General features: G+C 46.6%; 1 long non-coding RNA gene across 1 annotated transcript in view; it reads right to left on the reverse strand.

Annotated features, from left to right (window-relative positions):
* Window positions 1–5,496: 5,496 nt before the first annotated feature.
* The window catches only part of LOC143152044 (uncharacterized), a 54,855-nt gene continuing 48,099 nt past the window's right edge, over window positions 5,497–12,252 (reverse strand). The window contains exon 7 of the long non-coding RNA XR_012993483.1: window positions 5,497–5,904. This is a non-coding gene — a long non-coding RNA (uncharacterized LOC143152044). The remainder of the gene's footprint in view (window positions 5,905–12,252) is intronic.

A 12,252-nucleotide genomic window follows, 5' to 3' on the forward strand; every position in this document is an offset into this window, starting at 1 on the left:
AGACGCGATCAAACTCGAGTCGTTTCTCCACGATCGTAGGCCTCTCGAAGATCGACTGAAACGTCCGATCCAATACCACTCGCGGTTCTTTTTCCTCTGAGAACCGATTCTTCCGTCTGTAACGCACCTTGGAACGACGATCGTGAATTATGCGCTTTAAGGGAATATCCTCGTGTCTTTGAGTTAAAAAAATCGACTCCTTTAATCGAGTGTTTCGATTCCACTTGGTTCTAACAAATGGAATTTTCGTTCCAATTACTCGACGAGGAGCGATCGAATTTACTCGTAATAATCGCTTCGCGAGGCTGTCGACGAATGCGAGAATTTTTGGTCGCGTGGTTTTCTTCGCAAGAAACCTCGAACGTCGTTTTGTTTATCCCAGTATCGAGGACACCTTCTTAAATCACGACGAGGTCGAACATCTGCCGCGGAGAGCCATATTCGCTTAATGTACACCGATCGCGCGATACCGTGTACTGGTCTTGGATCGTTATCGTATTTTAATGGGGTTCTATTAGCGGCGAAGACACCGCGCGAAACACGCTCGAGCTTCGACGTCGTCTACCTCGAGATCGAAACGTAAGCGATTCAATAAGGGAAATACTTCCGAAACGCGATACAGAAAATTTGAATCGGCTACCGTGAGAGAACGCGAAGGTCCTTCGTAACGTAACACGTAACAGAAGCTGCCCTTTAATTCCTTCTCCCTCGTTTGATCGATAGACTCCCGACGGATAGAAATTAAACGGTTTCAGAGGGAGAACAGTGACGATTCTTTCTCACCGGATCGAAATAGTTAACGCGGTTATCCACGCTCAGTCAACGACCCCCGTGCAACGCGATCATCGGTCACTCGATCTTCGATTCTCGACCGAACTGACCTTCGATTCTTCTCGACCGTTCACCGGTACTGGTCCAACCAGATTGATTCCAAGTTTCGAACGAGCCACGAGGTTTCCGCCGAATGGTAAGTTCGCGAGAGAAGGACCACTCGGCAACGTCTCCATCGAGAACGTTTACCATCGGTGGTGAAAATTACAAGTTGATAATAACGCTCGAAACTTCGCGAACGAAACGATACAGATTCCACGAAACATTCCCGCGAGAACGTGGACGAACGTTTCGAGAAAGTTCGAAACACTCTTGTACGGAGAAACCAGTTGTGGCGAAACTTATTCGTAAAGATCAATAATTGTTGCTAGACAGTCGTTGGAGCAGAGTCCCGTCCGGTGGTGCCACCTTCGACGCTCGAGCGTCGCGACGCACCGACGGTTAGACGAGCTTCCATCGATGAAGCGATTTGGCGACATAATCGCGTAACATCGTTCTAAAAACGGTCTCTCCAAACACGGATTAACGTAGGTCAGTGAAACGTTCCTTGAATTCGTCTTTGACGCTCGTTACCGACGGACAACGATTTGTTTGAACGATCCAAGGAAAATATACAGAGAACGGGTGTGCCCGGATACGGAGAGGAGGGGGATGGTGGAATGAACTCGACAGACACGACGAAATTCACTGCACGGATGCTTATTAACCATCCGTTGTACCGAGAGCCCCGATCAGACTCTCCGATGGGGGCGGTGGGATCAAGTTCAACGTATTCTCATGAATATCAATCGATTCGTGCGTTCAGACCCACCCGGAAGGAGATCCTCGCCATTGTTTGCACCCAGATGATTCTCTTATGGGTTCGAACGCTCCGAGTACGCGACAGAGACGTGTAAAATTCCTCATCGGGCACGGATATCGAATTAACGTATAAAAAGTAAACAATTCTCGATAGAAAGTTACGATTCACGTTCTACGAATAAATGAAAATTCATATTCGAACGAAAAACGCTTATCCAAATAACCGTCGATCGTACGAAGGTTGCGCGTGAATTTTTATTCGTCATCGATTATACGAATAAAACACTGACCGTCTCCGAAAGCGGAATACGTCCAGGCGATGAATTAAAATTTGCTCGACGAGTCTAATAAAAGTGAAACGGAACTGTAATCGATTATATTGCAATTATTTTCGGATTCGATTAATGAAAGTAATAATAATAATTACCGCTCGGAATTAATCGGTGGTCGTGAATAATATTCGCGTAATCGTAAATCGGTAATTTGTAATTATCCGATGAAAGATTACTTTATCTTCCGTCGCCTCTTTTCTTTTTTTTTTTTTTTTCTCTCGACTAAAATATCCGATAAAAACCGTAATCGTGGATAACGAAATTAATCGTACCCTATAATTATACACGCTTCGATTATTCACGGTGCGGTAGTAATCATAATCATTAATCGCTGACACGATTACACGGTAATCGTAATTGTTCGTCGTTAATCAGATTGCATTTTGTCGAACACTGGCGTGGAATCACTGACCCGGTTTCACCTGTGAGCCTATAACCACGGAACTAACTAGAAACGTCGATCGGGCAATAACTCGTCACTATCGTTACGGTACTGCCATTATCTTTCCAGATGCTTCTGTACAAGGTACGATCGTATTTTATTAAGATTCGATTTTACTACCCACGGTGCTTTCGTTCGTCGAACACCCGGGGGTTCGAACGCGTTCGTCCACCCCGTAGCTTTCGATGTTGCTCGCGATACGCTTGATCCCGTCGCTAGAGCCCGGAGTCAATAATCGCGAGGGTGTTTTTTTTCCTTCTTCTTCTTCTTCTTCGTTTTTTTTTTTTTTTTCTTTTCTTTTGCAAGAACAATTTCCATCCGTTCCCTTTCCATCGCGAACGCGCGAACAAATATCCTATCTTTCGCGCGCGAGTTTTTTTTCGCTCGAGAGAGGAGGACGATGGGCGACGGGCACGAGGGGGGTGCGACTGGAACGATGATAAGGATTTATGCGGCGTTTTACGAGAATTAAGGGGACGAGAGAGAGCCACCGTGGAAGAAAAGGAGGGCGACGAGCCGACAAACCAAAATAAAGTTCGAACGCGCGGCGCGCCGCGGCGCGAACGAGAGAGGGAAAGCAGAGGCGTTTAAAAAGGGAGGAGACCGGTGGAAGGGAGCCGGGGAATTATGTGTATTCTCGGAATGATTCATAAATAGTTTATTTTCGTAGCCGGCTACCGGGGAATCGTTAGTTACGAGCCGGGGTTACCGTCTCCATGTGGCGCCGCTCGTCTCCTCGTCTGGACCATGTGCGTGCTACGCGAGACAGAGAGAAGAAGAGGAACAAGCCGATATCCAATATCGCCGGCTTCGTTTTACTTTTATTCCCTTTTCGACGTTTTTTTTTTCCCCCGTTTTTTCTCTTTTTTTTTCCTTTTTCGCTAAACGCCCGTGCATAAGTATAGTCGCAAAATAAAAGGTAAAAACAGGTGCGGAGGCATTGAACCGCTATCAACGTTGGTTCGAGTATCGACACGATTCTCGATGCCGGACCGTGTGTAAACTTTATATCGACTCGTTTCATCGGTTTTTACGTATTTTCGTTAGGAATAAAGCTCGCGGTATCCAAATCTACAACGTATGGCGTGCTCGTGACAAGCCATTTATCGTCCCGAAACCATGTTTCGACCGTGTCGGTGGTCATCTTTCGGAGAAGAACCGCGCATAATACCGGGGGAAATATGTATTAAAAATACACCAGTACCGGATAGGAATTAATCGTGACCCGTTTAATAAACGTCCAAGGACGTAATTTAATCACGAACGGCGACGTTCGAGGATCGAAAGCTGTGAAATGTACGAAATGGTCGTTCAACAGGGACAGTCGATACCATTAGTTCACCCTTTTGATTCTCGACTACGGTAAGTGAGTACTATTTTGCGAATGCTCGAGTGTCCTACAGAAGAGTTTTCGTATGCAAAGGTGAAGAGCTTTCGTACGGAAGTGTGTCTTCTACGCTTCGAAGAACATACGATGGATATTAGAAAAGCTACCACTTTCTGCTCGACGCTCTGTGGATCGACGACGATACGGATCTTGAACAATTTTATCAACTTCGATATCCGTCGCGTGCCACGGAAGCGTAAACAACGCGATATCCGTATCTTTGTCGCGCAAATTAAACGTTACGTACACGGACGAGGCAACAGACGAGAAAATTTACTCGGAGCAAAGATCAGCTTCGGGATAGAGGTTGAGGTTCGAAGATGGAACGCACGATAGACGCGAACGAGACGAGTTCTTCGCTAGCGGGTTGCAAGAGCTATTTTTGCGCGAAACTCGGAATTGGGATGCATTGTACGTATCGCGTAAACACGTATTTACGGGAACGGATTAATCGCGAGAAAGGATTAACAAGAACGCGTATTATTTTCAGCGAAACGTTTGCGTAAGTAAATACTTAAAGGAGAAAATGGCGATACGAAACCTCGTTTCGTTTTCCGTCGACGTTTGAAAAATTAGTGCGCCAAATAACTTCAGTTTGGCGTCCTTTTAATCCCGATGCATTGTTTTATTGTATCCAAGAGCGTTCGACTAAAATTTACTCTTACTCGGAAAAGTGCACTTTTGTGCACCCTCGCGCTCTTTTGTATTCTCTCGAGTGAAATTCCTATAGATGTATCGGGTAAATAATTATTAACGCAGTATATATGGGTTAATATTTGAATACAGTCGTGCAGTAACGGAGAAAGTAAACATGGGAAAACAAATACAAATTAAAATTGGAGAATAAACACAGATATGTCTGAACAAATAAGATAAATGAGGCAAACAAAAAATAAAAATAGATTAGAGAATGGTCACCAGTATTCATTATCGTTAGTTACCAAGGAGTCAAACGGTATCCATGGTAGTCTGTGGAGGGTCTAGGTATCCAAAAGGGTCAGCACTGGTCAGCACTGATCAGCACAGGATCAGCCAGACTTCAGAATAGTCCGTGGATAGACCACGTGCCCCACAGACATAGATCCGAGCACCTCGAAGGCTCCTGATGGAATGAATCGCGGATTGTATAGATACCCTCCTAGAAGATGACTTACACTTACTGCCTTTGCTCGATCTAACGGAACATTTCGACAAATTGATATTTTAAACCATTATGTGCACCAGCCCTTAACAACGCCCTTATTAAGATCGATAATCTATAATGTACACACGATATATATTTACTCCAGCCGCAGCGTGATCGGCCAATGGTGATTCTTACTTGCAATCGTACGAGCGACAACGAAACACGTTGTGCCTTCTTCTCGTGGACGGATAATAGCTTTATCGGAACGGTAAATTTAATAGCCGCGTGCGAACGCGCTTCCAGCTTATGCTGCCGCCGCCGCTGGCAACTAGCTGTCGAAATTTATAGTTAAATAAACCCGGGAAGCGTAATACTTGTACAACGAAACACAAAGAGAGTGGAAAATGATGCCGAAATCCAGATTAACGTTTCAAAACACCGGCCGGCTAATAAATTTCATTCACCGGCTGCGTAACAGACGATACTCTATAATTCCGGGCGTATATTAAGCGAACAGTTACATCGATAATCGTATTAGCAATATTTTATGGTCGCGTTAACGACGGATTCGGCGGCGTTGAATAAAAATCAACTCCCGCGCCCCGTAATCGGCGAGGAGGGCGGCGAATGGGTGGTATGCGGGCATTCCTCCTCGTTTTTCACTTTGCCGCTGCGATCGTAACTCTCCCCGGTGGCAACGAAAAACGGTGATTCACGAGAACGACCGGAGCAGTTTTCGAAACCGCCTAAGCGTTTCCTGGAAAAATTCTCTTTCGTTTTCAAAATCTTACCCGTTACTCGAGATACAAATATCACCGAAGTATCACGAATCTCTTCGAGACACCGTCCCGAACTCTCGACCATCGTATTTTAATTCCCTTCGATGTAATCGCTCGCGCCTAATCGGCCCCGATAATTCTTTCGACGCGAAAATTTCGTGGAGAACACTTGTTGCCCCGTGGTGGTGGCTCGACGAAGACGGATCCTAAAAGTTCGAATTCACAGTCTCGAATCTCGGGTCACGGTAGAGTTTCTCGCTCGTTTTCGACGATTCCACCGAAATCGAATAAACGAGGTTTTCGCTCCCACGGAGGTAAGAGGTCGGAGCGGGCACGCTTCGTGCGGATCAGCGCGCAACGAAAGAAACTGGAACGAGTTTAATTTGCATATTTTCCGAATGCACAAACAACTCGGTCAGGCGACACGTAACGGAATTTTATATTTCCGGCGCGATATAAAGGCAACGACGACGCGAAGGAGGGGGACCGTGTAACCCCCCACCGTTTCTCCCCGGGGCCCGCGCGAGCAAGCGCGCGACATTTTCAGCTTCGCCGAAATTCCACGACGTCGAAATATTCAAGGCGAACGTAAGTTTTCTAATTATACCGGCGAAGGAAGTTTGCTTCTCGCGGTAATACGGCCAACGACGGATTTACGCTTTCAACGAGGAAAAGAGTAGGTGGCGCGTGGGGGGCCTCTAAGGGGGGAGAATTCGTCCTATTTTTTATGTTTTTCGTCGTTTTCGCACGTACTCGCCGTCGCCCCGGTGTTTTCTGACCCGCAATTACGCGCAATTTATTACGGTCAACGGTGAAATAATTTCGTACAGCGTTTCTCAAGTTCCCGGGGCCACGTGTGACGAATAAAAGAAAACGTGGAAGAACGGGGGGCATGGAGGGGGTCACGGTTCGCGCGGTGCATAAACATTGTTAAATTTCGCAAATTTACACCGCTCTTAACGAACGGAACGAAACGAAAGGCAAAAGTTGCGGTGAAAAAAGCAACGCGAGTACGCCCCGCCGATGAAACAAGATCGTCCCGAGCCCCGACGAGGAGATATTTTCAATTACGCGTTCTCCAATTATACTTGTACAAACGGCGATTGAGGTAGAAGAAAAATCTTGCGTTTCCACGTTGAATCGTCCTTTGCGAAGATTGTTAATAATCCGAGGTAAAACCGCAGCGGATGGAATCCTTTGCACGTCGAGAAGGTAAACGAGAAATTCAGTTAATAATGACCGAACGCAAAGAGAATAAAATTCGTCGAAAAGTATCGAAGCGTTTGGAGAAATATTCCGCCACTTTGGTCCCTATCCTCGATCCTTGTTGTTCTTAAATTATCCAGACAGAGGAAACGGAATTAATATTGTATAATCGAAAGTACGATTCACCCAGTATATAAACGCTTCTCTCGAACAATGGTGGACTTTTTGAGGGTGGATTCAATAACGAGGACAACGTCGAACTAAATCCAGCATGGTATTATCGATATTTCAAAGAGGAATTCAATTGTTCGCGGACCGTATATCGTCGCATTTGACATTATTTTTTGTTGCGGCCGTTTGACAAATTAAATTTATATTGTCCGGGACGGCCTAACAAAGGCCATCGTTCGCTCTCTCGCTAACCAAGGAGATCGAACGCGCTACAATGATCGATAGAAAATCGAATACGGTAGTTGTTCCCGCACGATACTTATCGGCGGAGTATCGTATCGTATCGTACCATCAACGACAAGTCACGTAATACTGCAATCGCAGGTATACACGACTTCGCTCACTCTCTCTCTCTTTCTCTCTCTCTCTTACTCGTTCTGTGTGTGTACTTCCGAATGCGGTTACGACTGTTCAAAACTAAGGTACGGATTCCCGTGTGTAGCAACGGTTTACTGCTGCTGCCAGCTCGCGGTTCAGTAATCGACTTCCGTTCCCGTTTTCTAACGTAGACGTGCACGTCGTGATTGCGTCAGAATTATTACCACGAAACGCTCAGGGAATTACATCCCTCTTTTCCTCTCGATTTCCTCGAATCTCGATACACGGAACGAGGAAAACAAACACCCGGCGACTACTGTCTCCGAATCACGTTACTTCGTCGATATCGAACCACGCGTAATGTTTCTTAACTCGAGGAGGCGCACCCCCGGGTCTCGCGATTCTCGATCTTGCCGCAAATTAAGACATCGAGAGACTTCGCGTACGGTACACGTTCGCATAATTCGCAACAAACTCGAGAGAGCGATCCCTCGGAATATGTAAACGCGAGCGCGATACATTAACTCGTCGAAACGGAAACTCGATCGAGAATCTTATTACGTTATCGTACGCGTCTTATTTCGCACGTAGACGAGCACAGGGTGTTTCGCAACACGTGGTACCCAATTCGCTGGAGAACCTAGGTGAAAAACGATAGAAAAATTCGTACAAACCTCGCCTAGGAATTGTATCGAAAATAAAACGATACGGACGATGCGAGGAAACGGTTCGAACTCGTTTGCGAAAATTATCGTTAAATTCGCTGGATGATTCACGCCGGTAAGAGGCGAGTGTTTTAGTACGCGCGATGAAATTTCGGGCGGTAAAGTCTCGAAAATAACGCGTACGCGACATTAGGTGGGGCGAGTGATAAACCAGACGGTAATCGAGCCGCTTACGCGAGAAACCTCTGGTGTCCAATTTTCTCGGGGGACCTGACTAACTAAGGATTTTTCTTTTGAGCAAGCGAGCGAGGGAACAAGTGCCTCGTGATTCGATGTCTCCGGTTCGTCGAGCAAACGCACGATAAAGTGGCCGGCATTGGTGCGACTCGCTCTTAAACAAAAGTTACAGTGGAAACGAACTGCCGATTCTCCGACACCGAACGGAGATTCGATTCGGTCGATGGAAACGAACCGTTCGATCCTCGAACCGCTCGATATTCGACGAAACGGTGTCACGGATTGGACCGCGCGTTATACCAGAGGTTGGTCGACGGTCGAATTTTGTTTATCGATCCCACGCGGCCCCGGAAGGGCCGGTGAACCCATTCCAACGAGCCGTCCGTCTGTCTCGTGCTCTTCAGACATTATTTTCTAACACGCGCGCGGACGAGGGTCGCGCGCGACCGACGAAACCGCGAAATATTTATAAACTCTGGCTTTCTTCTGGCGAGAGAGGTCGACGGACAAACCGCGCGCGAGTCTCGGCAATCACAAGCGCGAGCGCGAGCACGTGCCTGTTCACGCGACACCAGGGCGTTAAGGTTGCCCAAAAGAGTAGTACGTTTCCAACGAACGCGACAACGGCCGAGTATAGTGCGTTTACCTTTCGCGAATACGAAAAAATCGATCGTTTTCCATAGTCTGCAGTTACAACGAATATACGGTACAACGTCGATTATCCGAAACGCCAATTAGACGATTGTTTGAACCGCGTATACAACGATGTTTACGTTTTCGATTCCGAAAACTGTATCACCGACGATACACAGATACGAACGAAACCGATCCAGAGTGTAAAATTACGAACGACGATGATCTATTATCCACTCTTGACAAAAATGATGATCAAAATGACGAGAGGAACGAAGACACGGGCGTACCGGCCCATTTATCGTCGCGACACTCCGCGAAGCCGAAAATCCATTGAATATTGTAACACAATAGACGAAATAACGACAAAAAGTATGACACCTACAATGATAGACTGTGCGGGGGCGACCGTTCGCGCGATAACTTTGTCAATTTTCAATATTTTTCCCTGAAATTTGGCGTACAGATTGTCACTGTTTCGATTTTTTAATTTTTCGGCTTTCCATTCGAAGTCCGATAAAGGAGCAATTTTTCCCGCAAAATATCATTTACCTGTTTTTTTTTCATAACGGCTTAATGTATTGTCGACTTTTTTGATACCTCGAAACGAACAGCGACAGATCAATACGATAAAATTCGATAAAATCCCAACCGTTTGTGAAAACTATCGCGCAGACGGTGCAACTGTGCAACGACTGCTCGCTTCTGCGGGATTTAAATCGGTGACGATATTTACCGGTATAAAAAACTTGCCATTTCTAAGAGAAGAAAAATCGAATCGATCATCGAGTGGTTGTCCCAGATAAATTCTTGAAGAAAGATCTTTATTCACCTTTTCGCGGTTCCAAATGTACTCCTTTGAGTCCGATTCCCACCGACGAGAAACGAACACGACTCTCAAAAAGATACTCAAAAAGTGACTAACCTGAGCTTTTCAGTGGCCATTGTATCCACGCAAGCCTCGTCGATGCGTCGCATTTGCTTGCTCGATCTAACGACAGCGCATTGAGAGCGAATCAAGCGCGAGAGCGAAATTGAGACTCGCATTGTGCGTTATCCGTTTATTCTGACCACGAATTGGATACGGCCGCTAGATAGAGGTAAACGATTCGAGCGGTTCTACGTAATTGAACAAGCTCTCGCGTTTTTCGACCAACGAAAGGTCGATTGGCAAAGAGATTCGAATATCTATTAACGAATTCAAGTTTTCGTTGTAGTTTTACGCAACGATCGAGAGCTACCCTCGCTGCTACGACTAGCTCTACGCGAGTGACTGTTTGGGTGCTCAGGTATTCAAGGATATTCAAGGATCGGGCAAAATATTTTGTTTCCCCGGCGAAGACAGCGGGAGGTCGCGAATTCCGCGAAACAACGACGTATCGGGAATTCAGCAAGGTTGGACCCAGTGAACGTAGAACGATAGTTTACCACGTTGCCCGGATCGACGTCCAAGATCCTTTACATCGACCCAACGACCGAATGTTTTGCAATTAAGACCGACCAAACGTTTACCCGTTCGAATTTCCGAAACAACAGTCCCCCCGGGATTCCGTGCGAAACCATTCTCAAAGTCCTTTCTCTTCGCGCTGTTCAACGCAATCGTTACCTCTTTCTCGGACTCTCCTCAACCGCACCGAATCTCCTTTGAGCTCCTATTTTCGTTCCCAGAGAAGACGAAACAATCGCGAACGAACAAATCGTGAGAATAGAGAGGGTTTTCATCTTTCCTGGAACAGAGGACTAGGCTCAAAGAGCGGAGTCATTTCGTCACGGTTGAAAAGTTTCGGGAAAAGACGAGCATTGTGCCTCGCGAAAGAACACTGCTGGAAAACGGCCCGACAATGACGGAAACACTGGGTCCGTTGCATCGACTCTCAAGGGGATTGCTTTTAGAGGGGTGGCGCGATCAACGCTAGAGTCACGGCTTCCTCGCTTTTTATAGAGTTGGATAATTTTGTTTCGTAGCATCTGGTGTTACGAGAGTTATTAAAAGTACGCGAGCATCCAGTACGCCGGTGTGAATCGACCTGCGACCGAACGTTGCCAGTTTCACGCTCGTCCTCGAACAACGAGAGAAAAACGATCCCGGAGACGACGGAAAAAGTAGCTCGATGCTCGAACCGAAACGGTAACGATACGCGTTTCGCGCGTGCTCGCGACGAAACATCAAAGGCACGGAATGCGTTCGATAACTTCCTCGATACGAGTTTAAAGGCGGACTTTCGCGCGACGAAATTCGATAGGGACCGATGGAATGTCTTTTCCCGGTGGCTTCGAAACTGAAAGGGGTGACGTTAAAAATACAACGTCTTGGAACGGTGTTCGCGACACCGTACGAAGAAAGTAACGCTCGCGAGCATCGTTCGTTTTATTAAACGCAAACCCGACGCGACTTTCGGATCCTCTTCGGTGCGATTTGTGTAATTTTTTCACAATTTTTTCCAACGTTTCGAACGCGTCGCTCCGAACGTAACAGGTAAACACGCGCGTCGTTAGTTGCCGCAAGTAAAGTGTTATTAAGGTTGCATGGTCGCAACGAGATCTCGCGACAAATCGTTTCGATTAATCAAGCCCGTTCCACCGATCGTTGCGTTTAATGAGATCTAATCGCAATTCGAGATTCCGGTACCTGTTTATCGGTCGGTAAATTGTTAGATTTCGGTAACGACTTTGGAAATATATTTTAGACATACGTTCACCAATCTACCGTAATCGTAACGATCACTTTACACGCAAAGTCTTGCACACGAAGCTTCTTTATGATAGTTCACGCGGAGTGTAATCACAGGTACTGGAATAAGCGTACCAGGACTCATTCAACGCCCTGTATATCCGAAGGGTGATATCGTCGAAATGTTTAAAGTAGCGCAAACAACCGTTTCAACGGCGTAGAAAAAAAAAGCTTCCGGGTAGAAGCGGACCTGCGTCTCGCAGCGAGCGTATTCCGTCTTCGATACATCGGTTTACATTGGCCCGCGCATCCGTCCCCGCGCTACATCCCCCAGGGGGCGAGTCAATTTCAGAATGAGAGAACGAAAATATCTGTTCCTACGAACGACAAGAAACCAACGGAGGAGACCGTGGTATATAAATCGAGCCGTTATGTGCTCCGTCGACGACACAAGAAGATCTGTTTGCTCGACGAAAGTTTCGCGAGGCCAGTCGATATCCAGGAGGGTAGAAATCGGCGCAAGGAGGCGGCGAGAATAACCGTCAAGGATCCAACCACGGAATTCGCTTTGTCAGGGGGTCGCACCATCGTCT

This window comes from Ptiloglossa arizonensis, chromosome 10 (assembly GCF_051014685.1).
Source record: "Ptiloglossa arizonensis isolate GNS036 chromosome 10, iyPtiAriz1_principal, whole genome shotgun sequence".
Lineage (NCBI taxonomy): Eukaryota > Metazoa > Arthropoda > Insecta > Hymenoptera > Colletidae > Ptiloglossa > Ptiloglossa arizonensis.